The sequence below is a fragment of the Glandiceps talaboti genome, chromosome 16 (genome assembly GCF_964340395.1).
Source record: "Glandiceps talaboti chromosome 16, keGlaTala1.1, whole genome shotgun sequence".
Classification (NCBI taxonomy): domain Eukaryota; kingdom Metazoa; phylum Hemichordata; class Enteropneusta; family Spengelidae; genus Glandiceps; species Glandiceps talaboti.
Genome location: NC_135564.1, coordinates 23,335,173 through 23,357,530, shown reverse-complemented (window position 1 = coordinate 23,357,530; position 22,358 = coordinate 23,335,173). Strand labels below are relative to the sequence as shown.

The window sequence follows — 22,358 nt, the reverse complement described above, 5'->3', positions numbered from 1 at the left end:
ATCAAGCATTTATCTTATGACAATCTTACCATCATTCACAGTCACATTTAAGTTTCATGTTATTTTTGCAGAGAAAATGGCACAAAAAAATCCAAATGTACAGGCAAAGTTTTAAATGGGTAAACATTTCAAGATTTCAGAACGAGTTTGAATCATCAACACATTCAGATTCAGATTCACATTCAATTATGATGCTCGGCTCACACTATCATATTCATATATGCACTAGAGTCATTTTGAATATGAATCTGTGAACATGATTATGCCGATAGCTTCAAATTCTTGATAGATATATAAAGGCCAACATGAACATTTAACGATGATCATAGTGGTTTTTCAACTGCTGTTTTCAACAGAATGGGATTATTTTTTTTGTAAATTGGGCATATATAATTACAGATGGAGTTAGGCAGTGCTCGATTTTTGGGATTTAAGGTGAACTTGCCATGAAAACCAAGATACTAATTTCACAGATTTTTGATAGCCCCAGTCCATAGGCGAAAATGTAGCAGGTCGGGTATGGGGGGGGGGGGGGGTCTGTTCAAGCATGTATGAGTTATGGCTTTGGACATGGAAAATTCGCAAAAACAAAGTGGCTGCCAGGCAGCCATATTGGATCGTATCACAATGAAAATGGATATGCACATGTATGTCATAGAACACTGTCCTAATACCAACTTTGAATGAGATCTGTTCAAGCATGTCTAAGTTATGGCTTTGGACATGAAAATTCACAAACAAAATGGCTGCCAGGCGGCCATATTGGATCGTATCATGACAACAATGAATATGCACATATATGCCATAGAACACTGTCCTAATACCAACTTTGAATGAGATCTGTGTGAGCATGTCTGAGTTATGGCTTTAGACAGGGAAAATTCGCAAACAAAATGGCTGCTAGGCGGCCATATTGGATCGTATCATAAAACAAATTGATGTGCATATGTATGCCATAGCGTGTTGCCCCTGTACCAAGTTTGAAAAAAATCTCCAAGAAACGGCCGTGGACGGACAGACGGACGGATGGACTGATGGACGGACGCACGCACGGACAGACGGAACCCAATCCATAAGTCCCCGTTCCGGACTTCGTCCGCGGGGACTAAAAAGGAATCAAGTGATATATATTAGTGGTAATGATAATTAAGATGGCCCTATTATCATAGTAATTGTATATCTTAATGAACCTGGTAATACATTTACCTTGTAAGAGCCTGATTATTGGACTGGTTTTGACATTAGTTTAAGGTGAATGCAGGATTTTAAACAAAGTCTCAGAATGTGTTATAATATTTAAATTTTTGATTTCCAAGTGGTAGCTCTCCTTCCAGATCTTGTGTATATAAACATGGCATTTTCATCATCATCATCAGACCCAATTTCTCCTTCAACTTCATCAGAGTTGGAACTAGCTCTATCATATCTTTAGGGTAACTTTATATTGAGAGTTATGTCAAAGTTTATTTATTTATCTTTATATTTACAAGTAATAGAATACTCATGCAAAGTTGAAAAGTATGTGCAAAAAACTTATTTTACTTTTTCTCTGTTAACTCAGCTTGTGAGATATTGTCTTCTGTTTCACACGTAGCAGACGTTGCCAATATGCTAATTTTAGGAAATATTTAGAATGTGTTATTAAAAGTTTATGTTGAAAATTATAGTCATATCTATAGGATGAAAAAATACCTTGCACAGAAGTTTTTGATACTTGTCAAGTATGTTTTAGTGCAGGTGGTGCATCTTTTACATTTTGATGGCAGGCTGAGATGAACCTTTTCCAACTCTTTTTTTTTTTTAACTTCCAAGAGCTGCAAATGTAAAATGTTGTCTGTCATATTTGTCTGTCATATAATACTAGTAAGAATTTACATGAACAAGTTACATATCATTGTGATAACCACAAACCAAAACACAGTCATGTCACAAAGAATATTTTCAGTACAGTGTAAAGGTAATTTCACACATTAAATGAACCAAATTTCAGTAGAGAGTATTGATAATTAAGATGGCCCTATTATCATAGTAATTGTATATCTTAATGAACCAATGAAAGACACTGGTATTTTTCAGACAAAAAACAATCTGTACCACTCAATTCGCCCATTTCAATTTATCATTACAGTTTATTAAAAGAAAATTAAAATTTGACTGTTTTTGTTTTTCATTTTACAAATTTGTGAGCAACTGTTGTTTGTAGCTGCTGTTTTTGTTGTTGTTGCTGTTGTTGAAAAAGGAAGACCAACATTTTAAAAGCCTTTTGTCCCATGTTTGAAAAGTCAAGATGTCAATTTATTTTCAGGTACCCCCCTACAACCCATGACATTTTTTCAGGTACCCCCCCCCCCACACACACACACACACTATCCATATATTTTCAAGTCCCCCCCCCCTACAATCTCCCGAGGGCCCCTCCCCCCCCCCCCCCCCCCAACAAGTTTTTGTGAAAGCAGCCTTAGTTCGCTTATCGTAAGAACAGGGGTATAGAGAAGCGATGTTACATGTTTTAAATAATGTATTTAGAAAAACCTGGAAGTTCAATCAGATTGATGTTCTTCGACTTTTCAAGTGCTTTTAACACTATACAGCCACATCTTATTGTTCAGAAACTTTTAGCAATGAACTTGTCACCTTCAACTGTACATTGGATTTAAAATTACCTTACTAATAGGCCACAGATGGTGTCTTTAAATGGTAAAAAATCTGATGTAGCGTATACTAATACAGGTGCACCCCAGGGCACTGTTTTAGCACCCTTCCTTTTCACACTGTATACTGCCAGCTGCCGGAATTCTGACATCTCGTGTCCATTGGTCAAATTTGCAGATGATACAGCAATGGTTGGGAAGATCAGCAATGCTGATGATTCGATTTATTTAGATGAGATTGAGAGATTTACTGACTGGTGTGATGATAATTATCTGTATCTTAATGTTTTAAAGACCAAAGAGTTCTGTATTGATTTTAGAAAAGTTCAGTGTGACCCAGCACCTGTCCATATCAAAGACTCAATAGTAGACAGAGTGAACGAATATAAATACCTGGGTATCAAGCTAGATAGTAAACTAAAATGGGTTGAGAATACCAACTTCATTATTAAGAAAGCTAACACTCACCTGTACTGCCTAAGGAAACTAAGATCATTTGGTGTTAGTCACAATCTTTTAGGGGTGTTTTTTAATGCAGTTGTTTGCAGTGTTCTCACCTTTGGTATTGTTTGTTGGGGAGGTAATCTGTCCCGACATGAGATGGGAAGACTAAACAAGATTATCAAAAAGGGAAGCCAAATTATCAGTAAACAAAGTGAAAGTATAGATTCTATCTATAACAAACGCATAATGTCGAAGGCTCATAGTCTTCTGAAAGACCCTTCCCATCCACTATATGCCGAATTCTACGGCTGTCGTATTTCAAGGAGTGGTAGATACCGAGCTCCAGTAGCCAAAACCAATCGTTTTAAATCATCTTTCATCCCATCCACTATCTCAGTTCTTAACAGCAATCTTTGTTGTTGTTTTTAGTACTGTGCTGTTGTTTTTAGTATGTTGTGTAATATAATGTAATGCTATCTTTTGTATTGCTTTTATTTTTGTTTGACCAGCAAGAACTGTTGTTTAAATTTCCCCTGGTGGGATGAATAAAGTAATTCTGATTCTGATTCTGATTCTGAATGTTCCCACCAAATTTCAGACCGATCTGCCCAGTAGTTTTCTTGAGTTTACGTTTTTTGACCAAAAATCACATTTTTTGACCCAAATCACACATCGGTTGTAAGATCATTTTGATTTGAACAATTTCCCAACTAGACACCAAAGGTAATACACCCACCAAATATCATAGCAATCGGTCCAGTGGTTTTTGACTTGTTTACACACACACACACACACACACACACACACACACAGACAGACAGACATACAGACAGACAGACAGATACTTTGCCATGCCTATAGCACTACTAAATCTTATCAGTTCAGTTGGGCTAACTAGTGTGTTAAGATGAATTGGAAGACACAAGTACACATACGTTAAGTGCCAATTGGTGGAAAGCTAAAGCATCCAAATATGGAACCTGGTTTGGTGGAGCCAAACATTTCTTTGGAGGAATTAACGTGGGATTACCCATCAGTATTTTGCCAACAGGCAAGTCTCATTGTCGAACAGAAAGAAAGCTCATTTGATAATATGGTTGTAGGCACTTGAATGGAGTCACTACGTATTATACTTCCAAAGTTATGATGCATATTGTGAAATTTAACAATGCCATTCTGCCATATTCAATTTGGTCGTAAAACAAAGTGGCGTGCATATGTCGAACATTATTAGTATGTTACCTTTATGCCAGGTTTAGTTGAAACATACAATGGTACATGGCGACATGGCAATGTGAGCTCTTGTTATTTTGTATTAGTATTTGACTTTGTGAGTAGTACCTCAGCATTTTACAGAATAATATGATTGGGAACAGTTACTGCATATTGGGAAGAACATTGGTGAGTTGCAGTAATACCCTAACCAAGTTTTCAATGTAATTGAAACATTTTCCGACACCACAGAAGGTAGCTGTACAGGTAGCAGGGCCAACTACAAACAGCAGGAGCAAAGGCAAGGTAAATGGGGGGGGGGGGGGGGGGGTTATTGGTGAAACTACATCGTAGAAACCAATGACCTCCACTACCAAGTATCTTCTTACTTAGCCAATGTCCATTCTATTTGCAACAAAATCGATGAACTTACTTGCATACAGACAAGAGACTTCAAAAATGGCATTGTAGCACAACTATACAGTTTTGAAAAATGTTTATCCATATGCTAGTCCATGCTAACAATAGGTGTTCATTTGCTGAATGACTATCCAGTTGCCTATCCAACTATGTTGCTATCTTTGTGATATATGCTATCATTTGGCTGTTGCTACAGGCGTGGCCATGTTGTTAGACATATTTGCATACATTTTTCAATGTTTTTGTTCACTTGTGTATGAATTCCTGATATTATCTTTGCAATATACATGATCATTTGGATGTTGCTATGGGCGTGGTATTGTTGCTAGGCACATTTGCATACATTTTTTTGAATGTATTCATTTGTCTTTCAATTCCTGTTATCTTTGCAATATACATGATTATTTGAGTGTTGCTATGGGCGTGGTCTTATTGCTAGGCAAATTTTACATACATTTTTTGAATGTCTATTCAGTTGTCTATTAATCCCTGTTATCTTCACAATATTTGTGATAATTTGACTTGCTATGGGTGTGGTCTTGTTGCTAGGCACATTTGCATATTGTTTGAATGATTATTCGTTTGGCTTTCAATTCCTGTTATCTTCTCAATATATGTGATTATTTGGCTGTTGCTATGGGCGTGGTCTTACATACATTTTTTGAATGTATATTCAATTATCTATTAATCCCAGTTATCTTTGTGAAATATACCACCATTTGACTGTTGCTATGGGCGTGGTCATGGTTGCTTGGGCCAATTGTGTCAAAATATTTTGAAGCAAACCTGCAGAATAACACTTCGAGCAACATCTTACCAAGTTTCAGTCTCACTGACCAAGTACTTTTTGAGATATAAATTTTTGACCAAAATTCACATTTTTGAATCTAATTTGTATATACGGCAGCTAGGATTATTACGCGCACCAGGAAATTCGAACACATAACCCCTATTCTAAAACAACTTCATTGGCTTCCAGTATCTCATTGGATTGTTTTCAAACTTCTGCTCTTCACTTATAAAGCCCTAAATGGAATCTCTCCACAATATCTCAAGAACCTAATTACACCTCGTTCTTCATTACGCACTCTTCGTTCATCGGATAAATGCCTTCTGCATACACCCAAATGGAATCTGGTTTCCTATGGTCGCCGCTCATTCTCTTCAGCAGCTCCTGAACTTTGGAACTCTCTACCATTGGACATTAAAACCTCTCCCAATGTTAATATTTTCAAAAGACGCTTGAAAACCCACATATTTCAGAGAGCTTTTTCATCTCCTTTCTAACTCTAAGTGCCACTGAACATTGTTTTCTTTGGATATTTGGCGCTATATAAATTTATTAGATAGATAGATAGATATTACTGATGAGATCATTATATGCTTAATACTTCTTCATCTATACACCCACAGATGCATCCCTGTTAAATTTCAGCCAAATCTGCTGAGTAGTTTTGGAATGAATGATAGTTTTTTGACCAAAAAGACACATTTTCAGCCCTATTTTGCATATTACTATGGGAATCATCATGTCATGAACAAATTTTAATTTACTCTCATCTAAGAATGTTCCCACCAAATTTCATGTCAATCTGCCCAGTAATTTTGGAGTTTATGTTTTTTGACCAAAAATCACATTTTTGACCCAAAAGGCACATCTCTGATGCAATCATTTTCATTTGAACAATTTCCCAACCAGAAGGAACATGACCACCAAATATCAAAGCAATCGGTCCAGCAAGTTTTTGACTTTAAGTTCTTTACACACACACACACACACACACACACACACACACACACACACACGTCAACACAGACAGACACTTTGCCATGCCTGCACTACTGAACCTTATCAGTTCAGTTGTGCTAAAAACTGTTACAGTAGTATTTTCTGTTGTATGGAAACATGGCTCAATTCTACAATTCTTGACTCAGCTGTACAACCACCTGGGTTCACAACATTCCAATCCGACCGTTCTTTCGAGCATTCAAACAAAGTGAAAGGTGGTGGTGTATGTTTCATGGTAAATAATTCGCGGTGTACAGACGTCAATATTCTTCAACAAACATGTTCACCAGAACTGGCAACCTTAAAGTGGCCATATGGATGAGGATAGGGTGTTTGTTTACCTCTCCAAATAAGAAAATAAATGTGTAGAATGAAACTATATCATAAAACTAAGTCTCTGGTTGATCACTACATACCCACTGCATATATTAGCAACGTACGGCTGTGTACAAGATTTCCGCAGTAAACTAATCTTTTGAATCGGGCGCCATTGCAGACAGTTGTTCACGTGACAAGATGCGCAGAAACTGCCTTCGTCACAAATATAACGGGATCGCGTACTATGAGATATGAACGGGACGAGACTACGTAAGACTACGTAGCAATTTTTGGCATGCGCAGCAGACACTTTATCACTTCCACAATGGGGCCCGAATGGAGATAAGTAAGCTTATATATGTTCATGAATATGCATGAAAAAGTTTGTGCGTGAACCTTGGTTGAGTTACATGCTTTGGCGTTTTGATTTTACAGTGTGGGTGTCTTGTTCTAGATTATTTACTTCAGTTATTTCTGAAAATACTTATTGGTAAGCTACCTTTGCCGATCATATATTGTATGTTGGCCCAGAAATAGTAGTACTAGTAGTAGTAGTAGTAGTAGTACCCGGCCCTGGAGCACGTCGTGATAACTGGTCGAGGTAAAATCAGTTATTCAAGTAATGTGACTAGTGGATAGCTAAATACCCAGTATCATAAGGGAGTGTACAGTTTTAACTTCCGGGGGGGGGGGGGGGGCATCAATTTTTCTCAAGAAAAATTAGGGGGGGCTAAACAAAAATTTCACTATTTGTTAGGGGGGGTGGGCACAAAAAAACCCCTAAACCTGAATGTCAGGATGGACAAGTGCCAGATATGTATATAAAATAAAATATAGGCAAAACCCAACACTTGACTGTGCACAATGTCCTACAGAAGTAGCATTTAACATGGATTGATGATAAAGCAGTGCACAAACCTATTAAATCACAATATTTGTATTCAGTGAAACAAAAATTGACCGGCGACTCTGCCACTTCTCAAGGTAACTTTCCCATGAAATTGAGTAGGACTTGTTTCATCACAATCACTGTCTGAGATATCAGCCGTGCTTGAAGTTTCAGAGTTATCAGAAAAACAATCATCACTGTCTATAACACCTATTATAGCATTTTCACTTTCAGAGTCACTACTATTTGTATCACTGATGTCTGTAGTTGTAGTTTGAAGTTCATTTGCAGTCACTTTTCTTGACCTAAATTCAGGTGTTCCAAGTATGTGCGTTGATATTATGTCTACATTTTCTCCTTTAATTTTCTATATTTTGGCAATTTATGCATGTCTAGATATTTATCTAGCTCTTTTACATTCAGTTTTTCTAGAGTTCCACTTATGAATAACTGCAACCAGTCATAGTCATTATAATTCTTGTTTTCTCTTTTCTTCTGTACCTGTAACCGATGTCTGGATCTAATGTTTTTCATCCTCTCCAAATTTCTCAAATGTTCAATGTAGTTTTTAACACTGTTCACACTGACAATATATTTCTCAGAAATAGCAGCTTCATCATTTAATAGTCCAGAAGTGTTTTATATCTTGCGTAGAGATAATATGAATACTATAATATAGGAAGGGTCTTAATATGTATTTCAATCTTAAATAACATGTTTTCCATTTGCACTGCAATTAAAAATGTTTCTAAAATGTGTAATTTAAGAAGTGTTTAAATTAATAATAAATGATTGTGTGACCAACCACTGCAAATTAATCCTAAAATTTGAATATGTTCACATGGAAAAAAGTTTCCTCATGGTGCAATTTTGCACTATTTTTTCCAAACCTGTGATAAATAAGTAATATGTATATATTTACTTGTTCATTTATTTGCTAATTTATTTATGTCAGTGATGGGCTAAAAATCCAAGAAAAGTGTAGCCAGACCAGTAGTCTATTCTGTCACCCCTCAGTTGTAAGTAGACATCCTGTCAGCCAATTTAACTTATAATAGTCTTTATTTGTGATTTTATGAGTGTCCATGATTCAATAACTTTGTGCACTGGTTCAATTCTGAAGTAAGTATAAATATGGAATAAGTTAATACATGTAGCAACTGCTGGCAAATCTATGTGTTGCTGTATCTGTGTTTCATCTGTGCGTATTTTTGTTAGTGGTTTCAGGGGGGGGGGGGGCATGAAATAAAAACAAGAAGTCTTGGGGGGGGGGGGCAGATAATTTATACCAGTTTTTGTAGGGGGGGGGGGGCACCAATAAAAATCCCTTGCTTCATTAGAAATCCTCCGGCCTCCCCCTGGAAATTAAAAATGTACACTCCCTAATAAGTATATACTGGCCAGAAACAAAATAATTCGCTCCGACAATAATTGTATTTCTTTTCCCAAACATGTTATCCACTCTAGACTAGAGCCTGTATGAAGTTACAGTACACCAAGCTGCTATAGGCTACTCTGTGAAACAATACAAATGCCTTACTTTGACAAACTATCCCCGCACGGAAAAACAATGATTGGCGCCTCAAATTAGTATTATTATTATTACTATATGTTGAACCCATGTTCTATCTCTCGTCGTCTAATTCGTGACAAGGACAGTGCAGTATACTACTAGTAGAACCGCGTATTTATAACCCAACTCAGTGACAGTGATACCTACCGGCGTACCGATGCGACTAATCGTGCCCCCTCCTCGTATCGTACTCGCCGTACTAGTGTACATAATTTGTGGTACGCGAAGAGCAACTTTGTTTTGCCACTGTTTGCCCCAGTTCATTATGGTAGTGGAAATGGTACCGATGGTTTACATATTCTTTACTACAAATGCTGTGTGTCTCTGTGTACAAGTTAATTCAATTAATTGCCATATTTGTACTCATATACTGGCTTCATAATCATAGGTCATGTCAAATGTCTGGACATGTATTTACCATCATGTACATGTGTAAAAAAGTACACCACTTTATCTATTAATTTTTTTATTTAATGTTATTGACTACATTATAATTAGGGACCGGTCAGTTTCTCCAGCCTGGGGGGGGGGGGGGGCGGTGGATTCTTAAATCGGGCCGACAAAAAGTCACTGACCCCCCTATCTGTAAAACCAAAAACCTCATGTGGTGGGTCTGAGGGGGTCTCCCTCTAGAAACCCTGGAGGATTTTTACTCTTAAAGCCAATATTTAGGCTATTCAGACCCTTTCAAGCAATAACTTAATCCATGCTTTAGAAGACAGCAAGTATCAGAAACTATTCTTTATAACTTACACTAAGGGTTGAAATATGTTCTTAAAAAGTTTAAATGGCATCATTATATACATGTAGTAAAGGTCAGCACATCTATAATGGTAGTATCATTGGTAGGGGAGATTTGGAGTTTAAGGCAATTTTAGACTATCTTGGCAAAAATGTTTCAGATCTTGAAAAGACAATATCATATTAAATTAGAATAGGGTGAAAATATTTAAGAAAAGTTTAATACCATTATGACAGTAAAAAGGTTGTTGGTGCATCTGATTGTTGGTTGAATGTATGAGTGACCTCTGGGGGTGAGGGAGTCCTTGGGGTTTTCCCCCTGGCAGATCTGGAGTTTTTTGGTTGAGATACTAAAGGCAATGTTTAGGTTATTCATAACCTTTGAGGTAATATATCCAAGCTTCGAAAAGCTAACGTAAAACGTTTTTAAATGAGTTTCTCATATCACATAAAATGGAATGTAACATTAGTATATAGGGGCATTAATATTGCATGTATAATAAAGTCACCGGTATGTTAGAGAACTTTAGGTGGTCATACCTAGTGTATAATAGTAACTGGAATCTGATGAGATGTGGTGATTTGTAGTGTCAATAGCATGACGAGTAGAACAATTTAGATTCACTTCATTTATAAACTATCTATGAAAATTACCATTACGAAACCTTCAAGTTCACTTTTGCCCCAAATTTTAGTGCAATATAAGCGAAGCATTGATTGTGAAACAGCCAAGCATTTACATGACATGTTCTGTAACTAGTGTGGTAGGTAGGTAATACCGGTACATGTATATGAATATGTATAGTTAGGTTTGAACTAATAAGTAATGTTAAAGAATTTATGTAAGAATCAGGGACAAGAACAAATATTGACATGTACCACATTTCAGACAAGGCTATATGCCATTGTAGAAAGGCTTTTTTTTCTTCCATCACAATCTAAAACACAATGACCCCCCCCCTATCCACAATTTTCAAAACAGCATGACCCCCCCCCCCCCTACTGCCAATTTCAAAAACAGGGTGACCCCCCCTACCAATCCACCGCCCCCCCCCCCCCCCCCCCCCCCCCCAGGCCGAAGAAACTGACCGGTCCCTATAATATTATTCTATCACCCTGCAACACATTACTTTATTACCACAATTGTTGTTTTAGTTGGTAGATAGCAATTTTACTGTCTGAACACAGATTTGTTTAATTTGGGAGTTTTTTTGGTATTTTATGTTTGATTAGCTTTCTGTGATTGAGATACAGGAAGCTATTTACTACAGAGTGCAGTGACAATAACTGTACCCAAGACCATGGAGTATACATGCATGTCCACACAAATGTTTACATAATACTTACAAGTTTTAACCACAATACATACTTCTTGTCTATGAGATACAGAAATAATATCCATATTCAATGTAACAGTGAAGTTGAAAATACAGGAACAGTACATCTACTTTATTAATTTACTAATTCAAGACTCTCGCTTCACTCCTTTGGTTGAATACAACTTTCACTTGTTCTTAGTTTAGCCTGTTGTAAATAGCTTCAAAAGGTACAGACAGTAAAACTATTTCTATATATCTACTAGAACAACTATTTAGGGACGGAAGTGTTGCCAGCATAATTTTCATGTTTTATGGAGTATATTGAATCATTACAAATAAATATGGCACAGTGCAGTCTTGTAATTTAATGCTAACATGAATGTTCATTACATAATTATTTATATTTCTATATTATGTACTTTTCCAGACAAATTCATCATCAGCAGAAAATGAACATGATTCAGATGATGCAGATTACTCCCCAAGTCATGAAGGAAGATGCCGAGTAAGAAGAAGAGGGAGAGGAAGGGGAGTACGAGGGGAAGAGAAGTACCAAGAAGAGTAACACAATCGCAAGATGGTAGAGGTAGAGGCAGGGAGAGGGAGAGGTGTAGGACAAATTAAAAATGTGGGACAACTTGAACAGAGGAATGCAAGACTGCGTGTAAGTACAGTGCACTATAACTTTATTGTATGTCATACATATTACCAAAAAGAACACCATCAAATACTGTTGTCACATTTCATCTTCCACTACTGACTTCCGAGCAGCTTTGATTGATGGAATCAATCCACACAGATAACCTGTGCTATAGAATCATAATCATTTTTAAAACTAAAAGACAAAGTACTGTTGACTTACATGTGTTATGATTTATTTGTGCCACTATATATGACAAATTTTCTACATGTGAAACAGCTCAGATTTGTGTGTGTGTGTGTGTGTGTGTGTGTGTGTGTGTGTGTGTGTGTGTGTGTAAAGTGGAACAATTCTAAGTATGATTATTTATTTGCTTTAACTTATCTAGACGGTGATAATGAACATGACTCGAGAAGAGTTACAGATTTTGCACTTCAGGTGTTGGATCATCAACCAGGGTTGGTGTTCAGTTTGCAACAACCTGTTGTAAACCACCCTGGTGGGTATCATCCACCACCTGAAGGGCAAAATCCTGAATAGTGGGTGTATTTGCAGCCACTGGAGAGAAATGCCCACAGAACAAGAGCATTTAACAGTGCACATCACATTAGAGGTAGGTTTATTGTTTGATCATTTTGAGTTACCAAGGTCAGTTTATATAGTAATTCCAAATACTGAATTTTAACAAATATTATTTGTACTGTAAAAATACTTCAGAATACACCTTCTTGTTTAGTACTCTTTAATACTCAGTAAAAGTAACCAGATAAGTGTTTTGTAAGGCATTGGTACAAAATGTCATTGTTGCACATCTATAGCTTCTTGTGTCAATGTAATGTAAATTTTCATCCATATAATCAGCCATCTCTTTGTTGTGTATACAATATACACCATCATTACACTGTTGCAATGAGCGTGGTGGTGTTGCTATACTTATATACAGACTTATATTCATAGAATGGATACTTACACACAACAAATATATTTAAAATTGGTATTCAAGTACATAAATGTACTGACATTTACATACATACATACATACATGTATAAATACACACACACACATACATACATGCATACATATTTACATACATACATACATACATACATATTTACATATCGCCACATCAATGCAGAAAGGTTGTACATCTGCTTTGCAATTGTATAGGCAGATCCAACCTTACTGCACTGACGTGACGATATATTCACACATTCGTGTACACACACATCCACCATGCCAATATGTGCTAAAAAGCTAATAACCATTCTATAAAGGAATCACAAATAATATGTACAGATATATGACTTTATCCAGTTACTAATAACTATTTGTTTCCTTTCAACACCCATCCCGCCATTGTACCTTACCCCACCTTAAGGTTACATTAGATTCAACACTTCCAGTGTTTGGCATTGGCTCATAGAGGGGTTACACCACTATCACTTTATTGGACCATTATTGGATTGTCTCACTTTATTGGACCAAGTACATTTTATTCCAACATTTTTTTATTTTCCCCCAGGAAATGGACTTCCTCATATTAAACCCACTAGTGCTATTAAACTGTTACTGGAGCTCAGAGGTATGATCTTCGAGCTATGGGAGAGTAGAACTTAAACAAAGCTAACAGACATCATCGTCTAGAAGTATGTTCACCTTGGTGCAGGCAACAGACATGTTATACGAAGCTGGAGGATTAGAGATAGATATCCTGACCCATTTAATCAATACAATTATGGTTTCCAGGATGCTCGGCTTGGGTAAGGGTTGGCCTGTATGTCCTTGAACAAGAGGTGAACCACAATTGTGCCGCAGTCAACCCAGCTGTATTCACTTCAGATACTAATATCAGCATTCACACTTCAGTAGAGACTGGATGTATTCACTTTAGATAATATGCGTGTTGACACTTCAGTAGACACTCAGTGTATTAAATCTCTTTAGTTTTAGATGGACAGACAGCACAACATGCCTATAGCACTACTGAACCATTTCAGTTCAGTTGTACTACAAATTATGTGACAAACATATACACTCTACAGTTTTTGAGATTTGTACCAGGTTTGGTTGAAATTAAGTCTTAGTGTCAGAGTTATGGTTAGCCATGAGACGTACACATGCACAGGTAGATTGACAGATGGATATGGGTGATTTCTATCATCCCTATTTAATTAGCTATTATCAACAAATGGCATATACTTGTACACAGTATGCTGAATATACCATAATACTCTCTGATTTGTATGCTCAGACATAAGCTCTTTCAATAGGCAAAGCTCAGTGTACATGGTTTTTTGATCAAATTTTTACTGATTAGGTTCTGAATACTTGTTAGTCCCCGCGGACGAAGTCCGGAACGGGGACTTATGGATTGGGTTCCATCTGTCCGTCCGTCCGTCCATCCGCAGCTGTTTCTTGGAGATGCCTGGACCGATATTTTTCAAACTTGGTACAGGGGCAACATACTATGGCATACATATGCACGTCAATTTGTTTTATGATATGATCCAATATGGCCGCCTAGCAATCATTTTGTTTGTGAATTTTCCCTGTCTAAAGCCATAACTCAGACATGCTTTAACAGATCTCATTCAAAGTTGGTATTAGGACAGTGTTCTATGACATACATGTGCATAGTCATTGTTGTCATGATACGATCCAATATGAAGCCAACCCAAGTATACACACCTTCAAAATTTGGTAATAACTATCATAATGCAAGTACATGTTCAATTGTTGACTATTCAATTAACCCAACCAATGCCATAAGTAAAAAAGCAGAGGCAGCTAACAGAGAATATCATTGTAAATCTGAGTTCACCGAAGGTGGAGTTATTCTAACCCTCTCAGCTGCTGCGTACGAAATCATTAAAAGCTCTTTGACGAACTATTACCAAGATCATCATGTTGTTACTCATACCAAGGTCGATAATAATGGACTTGAATGTGAAAGATCCCTATCAATCAGAGTCTCACCAAGAGGAAGACAATTATACCGTATTAACCTCTACCATACAACTTCCCGTATATTGATAAATGGAAACCAACTCAACCAATTTTTATCAAAAGATCTTATGAACATACTGAAGATGCTAAAAAAATACCCAGATCTCAAACATGTAAATAAAATGATTGAAGAAGCCTGCACCAACTACCTTGCATCACAAATCAACGGCAAGGGTACCAATCCAAGTAAATCAACTAAAAGCCCAGAACGCCAGCATTTAACATATGAAGCGCAGAACATTAGCAATAACCAATCTGCTCAGTTAGACAACAGTAAACCAATTGTTTCGCCATCATTAATCCAACCAAATATCTTAGATCCTACACCACCTGTTACTACGTCTGTTACTGACAATGAAATACAAGTCCAATTGAATCCTGAACAAGTTTAATCAATTCTCAACACAGGGCCTGGTCCATCTCAATTTCAACAGCACATGAACTCTATCCCTAATCTTCACACAAACTCATACCAGCAAATGGAAAGACCTACCCTCTGCTACCACTCTGATTCCTTGACTATGATAAGACTCTCTAATATTGAATACCAAGTTCAACAATTACGAATTTCTAATATTGAAAATGAACTCTCACAGCTGAGGATTAAACAGAATCACGGAGGGTTGAATAAACATGGTCCACATCATTATAATCAACTCCACCAGATAAGGAGAAAAAGTAAAAAGAATTATGCTCAATATAATCATACATTTGTACAACCAACGAACACTGAACAGATAACTTGTACCAAATCACATCTATATGTAGATAACAAATCGGTGGAGGCTGAAGACACAGCACCAACACCCAGAACTGCCTATAGCACTATACCAGAACCAACTACCAGATTGAATGAAATTCAACACATAGAGTCTATTAATGTACCAGAACCAACTACCAGATTGAATGAAACTCAACACATAGAGTCTATTAATGTACCAGAACCAACTAACAGATTGAATGAAACTCAACACATAGAGTCTATTAATGTACCAGAACCAACTAACAGATTGAATGAAACTCAACACATAGAGTCTATTAATGTACCAGAACCAACTACCAGATTGAATGAAACTCAACACATAGAGTCTATTAATGTACCAGAACCAACTAACAGATTGAATGAAACTCAACACATAGAGTCTATTAATGTACCAGAACCAACTACCAGTTTGAATGAAACTAAACACATAGAGTCTATTAATGTACCAGAACCAACTATTAATGTACCAGAACCAACTACCAGATTGAACAAAATTCAACACATAGAATACCAACTTATAATCTTCCAAAGAGAATTCGATGGGACAAAGTCAACATTGAAACATACTGTGAAAAGCTAAGTCTTTATTTACCCGACCCAAGAACAACATTCAACAGTGTATTCGACATCAAAAGTTATACAGACACATTTATTTCGGCCCTAATTTCTGCTGCAAACGAATCTAGTAATATTCCAATTCTAAGAAAGAAAACTCGCAGGAAGAATGGTATTAAAGTTTGGAATCCCAATATTGCACAAGCCATGAAAAATGCAAGATCTGCAGCCACCGAGTGGATCAAAGCTGGAAGACCAACTAATCCAACTAACCCATTAACTGTTCAAAGATGCCTAGCACGCAAAATCCTTAGAAGATCTATTAGAATAGCGTACGCCATTAAAAGAGACACTTTCTACAATAACATAACAGAATCACATACTGATGACAAGAAAACATTTCACAAACTTATCAAGATCCAAAGAAAAACCCAAACTACCAGAATCAATAATCTAAGTGCTAATGGTACTACATTTCCCGAAGACAATATAGTCAATGGTTTCAGATCTCATTTTTCAAATTTAGCAACTTCAAAGAACTCTCCCTACTTCAATAATGAGTACAAGAATTTAGTTGACAGTGACATGAATCTATTGGATTTAGTAAAGAAGAACCAACCCAATGAAACACTTCACCTAACAGAAAATGAACTAATAACCCACATAAAGTCATTATCCAGCAACAAAAGTCATGACATCCATGGTATCCTAGATGAGCATCTTAAAGCAGATCCTGTTACAACTACCAAACATCTTCTGCCTCTAATTAATGCAATTATTGACAAATCATATATTCCACCAGCCCTGAAAGCTGGATCTATTACACCAATCCCTAAAAGTACTCAAAACCAGACACTTGCTGAGAACTACCGTGGAATAACATGTCTACCTATACTTGGCAAAATCATTGAAAAAACACTATTATTTAGATTACAACAATCCTTCAAAACACAGCAGAACAAACTCCAGTATGGTTTCACAGAAGGCACTTCTACAGCCAATGCATCCCTTGTAGTCTCAGAAGTTATGAATGAAGCAAAAGACAATAAGGAACCCCTCCTGTTTATAACCTTAGATGCCAGAAAAGCATTTGACGTAGTATGGCACAATTCCCTCTTTCGAAAACTCTATCTATCCAACAACCATCAAGTAGTAAACAATGTCAAACAACTCTATATTAATGCCACCTCATGTGTTAAGTGGGATAATCAACTTTCATCAGACTTTCCAATCTTGCAAGGTGTTAGACAAGGAGGAATACTTTCTGCTCACCTCTATAAAGTATTTATCAACGACCTACTCCATCAGATCACCAGTAAAGGGATTGGCAGCCACATAGTCCTCACAAACTGCTCATGTCCAACCTTTGCAGATGATACATCTTTGCTGGCAAAGAACACCATTGAAGCTCAAGAAATCTTGGACTGCGTAACAAACTATACATCAAATGAAAGGTACACAATGAATCTAGAGAAAAGTTCAGTAACACCAATCAAAAAAGAGTCACAAGAATGCAACTTGCTACTTAATGGTAAGAGTCTCCCGATTAAATCTAAAACAACACATTTAGGAATTACAAGAAACTCAACCCTGAAAACAGAAATAGAATCAAATATCTCATCTGCCAGAAAAGCTACATATTCACCCCTTGGAGCCGGATGTCATGGTAAAAATGGTCTTAGCCCCAAAGTCACTATCTCTATGTGGACTACCTTTATCCTTCCTAGGCTTACATATGGTCTCGAAACTGTGAAATTGACTAAAAGTGATATAAACAACCTAGAATTAACACAAAAAACAATGTTGAAACAAATTCTATCCCTGGCTGAAAACACCGCTGACGAAGCTGTTTATCTTCTATCTGGACTACGTACAATTGAAGCTGAAGTTGACATCAAGAAACTCTCACTCCTTGGAAGAATACTACAAAACAAGAACTCACCAGAGTTCCGTATTGGTGAAAGACAAATTGCTCTTAAAGATCTGAAAAGCAACAGCTGGTTTAGCGATCTTAAGTCAATACTTCACAAATACCAACTACAGGACATTTATCACTTATTTTCACATCCACCCCCTATCAAGTCAATACTTCACAAGTACCAACTACAGGACATTTATCACTTATTTTCACATCCACCCCCTATCAAACAATGGAAACAAAAAAGTTGATAACTACTGGCAAGTACAACTAGAAGCATCAGCATAAAAAAAACAAGTCTACGTTATCTCAATACATCAAACAGAATCAAGCACGGTCCCCATCTGATATGGTCCAGTGTCTCAAACAACATAAGAGAATCACAACGTGTAATCATCAAAAATAGACTAGTTACTGGTAACTATAGACTACAAGCAAACAAAGCCAAATTCAACCAATATACAATTAACCCTATTTGCATATTTTGTCACAAAGCTCCAGAAACTCGTGAACACTTCATTAACAGCTGTCAGCTATTTAGTAAACTCAGAAATAAATTTATCAGAAACATGAAAGCAGCGGCTGGTGAATACACCTCAGATATTATGACAACCAGGATGACAGAAAATATCACTCAACTTGTGCTCGATCTTACCTTACTGGAGGAGACAAACAACGTACCATCTGATGTCCAATTACAATTAGAACGGATCTGCAGACAATACTGTTTTGACCTTCACACCACTAGGAATAGACTTTTAGCATCTATCGAACCATAACTGACAGTGAATTCTATCCACAGGTCAAGACTTTTTTCTATTTTGCTTTTTCTTTTTTAACCTGTTTACAGGTCGAAGTTCAACTTTATTGAACCTCCTGAGCCATCATATAACGGCTGGACCTACAAACTAAACTGAACTGAACTATGGCCGCCTAGCAGCCATTTTGTTTGTGAATTTTCCATGTCCAAAGCCATAACTCAGACATGCTTGAACAGATCTCATTCAAAGTTGGTATTAGGACAGTGTTCTATGACATACATGTGCATATCCATTTTCATTGTGATACGATCCAATATGGCTGCCTGGTAGCCATTTTGTTTGTGAATTTTCATGTCCAAAGCCATAACTCAGACATGCTTGAACAGATCTCATTCAAAGTTGGTATTAGGACAGTGTTCTATGACATACATGTGTATAATCCATTTTCGTTGTGATACGATCCAATATGGCTGCCTGCCAGCCATTTTGTTTGTGAATTTTCCATGTCCAAAGCCATAACTCAGACTCCATTTTCATCGTGATATGATCCCCCATACCCAACCAATCCTTTATTGTTGGAGGCATATTCCATGTCCAACAAGCACACACAACATATCTAAGTCTGTTTGTTTTAGGTTCACAAATGTTGTTGCGTGATCAGAGTAGTGATAATTCCTTAAAACCCAATTATAGCGGGGACTATGTCATTCTCAATGACTTGTTTCTATTGTTTTGATATCAGTGATAGTTGGTGAAAGGAGAAGGCAATTTTACAGGATCAGATGGATTTCTAGACATGTTATGCAGAGATAATACATATAAACTTGGACAATAATATGACTATTTGACCCTGAAGGTCAAAGTCAAAGTTCAATGTGTCATGAGAAAGCTTGTCATTGATAATATGGGTGAAGACACTTAAATGAGGTCTCTGTGTTAAACTTCAAGCGTTATTTGGTGAAAGTGTGATTATTTACGACAAATATGGCCGCCATTTCGCTGTTGTCGTGAGGGTTGTAAAACCAAGTGACGTACATATGCTCTCTATAAAATCTGACATTTGTACCAGGTTTGGCTGAAATTGGCGCATGCATATTGGAGATACAGGTGGATACAGACGGACGGAGAGACGAACAGAGCCCAACATAGAAGCACCCATAGGGCTCTGCCCTTTAGGGGCTAAAAATCTCAAAAATGTTGTTACATACCCTTGTGCACTTTTGAGTTTTTGATGAAATGGAAAAGACAACATCTGAGCATACAAATCAGAGAGTTGTTGGCTATTCAGTGTACTGTGTTGTAGTGTGTGTGCCTATATCTTAGTTACTTGTCACAATTGTCCACAGATTTACAGTTTTTACAGTTTCTATGTATTACAACATAAACCAATTATTGGTTGTGTTAGTAATTGAGAGGACATTCTTCATCCTCAAGTATACGACTATCTGACACATTATTACTGTCTACATGAACACTTGTTGTTATATAAAGTCATACATTGCAGGTTTTAGTACCGGTGCAAGGTTGGCTGAGATCCATCGAGGATCATTCTGTTCAAGTTCCATTTTCCGATACATTCAATGCGTGTCTGCCAGCCTTCTCTCAATTACTGCTCTTTGCAGTTGTTTTATATGAGGACAGGTTTTATCCACTTTCCGAGGAGACACTATCCGTCTACCACTTTTCTTGTTGAAGAGTGACCTCCACCTGCAATATGCCATAAGCCAAAAGTTACAAAGAACATATAAATAAAAACACCAGATGAACTGGAGTATTTTTCACATTACATATTTTAATATTATACATTTCTTCAGTATTATGATAAGTGAGTTTTGAATAGTTTTTCCAATTCATTTACAACTGCTTTGTGTGTGTGTGTGTGTGTGTGTGTGTGTGTGTGTGTCTCCATTTATAACTCAATATGGTGAAAGTGTCTAGCTCTAGTAAATAGCTATCAATATACCAGATATGTAGAGTGGTACAAGTAAATACTGTAGTAAGATATTGAAGAGTCAGAATACAGTGTTCCATAATTGCTATGGAGTGGAGCAAGGTGTTACAGTAACACAATGTTATACTTCTTACCTTGTACTTATATATATATATATATATATATATATATATATATATATATATATATATATATATATATATATATATATATATATATATATATATATATATAAAGTTACAGCAATTATATGATATGGTGTATAGAAAAAGAAGTTCTCAGATCTGAGTGAGATAGCTTCAATTTGACACAGACATGTCTTTATTTTTGACAGACTACACAAGTATGTGTACATGTTGAAGTAGTATATAAATAAAGCTAAGAGAAAGAACTTTGTTATTTTTGACTCACATGATAAATCCATTCATTTTTCTCCTTACTGGTTTGTTGTAGTTGATGTTATGGATGAGTGCAGCAAGACGATTTCTAACTCTAGACACTGGTGGTGTGTAGGCAAATCACTTGCCAGCATATTTTAAGTATGTGGTTCTGGAACATCTCCAATTCACCAGTTACTCTGTACATGTCAGAAATATACATAGAGTTTTAGGTATAAGCATCAATCCTACATTTACATAGATTGAGATTCTATGAGCATTAGAGATCAACCATTTTAAAAATAAACAAGCCTTTGTAGAAGACATCACACTCCCTAATGTTCTTACCATTATGGAAGGTAAAGTTCAAAGACAAATAGACAGTAATGAAAATGTCAATCAAAGATTGATGAATGAAGGCAAGATAGCTGCATTACATGACTTGCTCTTCTGCTACTACACGTAAAAATAAAGAAGACTGCAGAAACACTGGATTTACACTTCAATATGGCTAACATTCAATAAAGTGATACATGTACATATATAAATATCAAAAGTGGTGCATATGTTTCCCTTGTTCTACATTGTTAACAAAATCTACAAGAATTTTACCACACTTGTATACTTGTAAAAGAAAGAAAAAAAAGCTTGGCATCATTTGATTTAAAGTTGATACCCCAAAACAAAATGATGCATTTATTCCCTACATAGGCCTACAATGTACCACCTTTTGTCAGGTTTGAATACAGTCTGATGATACTGGTTGCCATGGAAATTCAGTATTCTCAACTGGATAGGATTTAAATGAAAGGTAATGATTGCCACCAGACAAAACTGCATATCAAGTAGTAATACACATTTTATTTCAATGACAATAACTGAACTTGGCTCTGAATCACTCCCAACAGCTGATAACATGTCACTTCCAATCTTTTCCACATCAGAGCTGGAGTTTTGTGAAGTTCTCTTTTTGTGTTTGGTGGGGAAATAAAAGTATATAACACTATTACAAGTTATAGAAAAAATAGCA

The 22,358-nt window shown here is 36.6% G+C and overlaps 1 protein-coding gene across 2 annotated transcripts in view; it reads right to left on the bottom strand.

Annotated features, from left to right (window-relative positions):
• LOC144447248 (lysophosphatidic acid phosphatase type 6-like) overlaps window positions 1-22,358 on the bottom strand; it is a 178,392-nt gene that overhangs the window by 30,493 nt on the left and 125,541 nt on the right. Inside the window, exons 10-11 of one of the 2 annotated variants that reach the window (XR_013482002.1) lie at window positions 21,363-21,528; window positions 20,573-20,707 (exon numbers count right to left, since the gene is read on the bottom strand). The exons of the other annotated variant lie outside the window; for it this stretch is intronic. The gene's annotated coding sequence lies outside the window, so the exon portion shown is untranslated. Of the gene's footprint in view, window positions 1-20,572; window positions 20,708-21,362; window positions 21,529-22,358 lie in introns of those variants that run through there. 2 annotated transcript variants of the gene reach the window in all.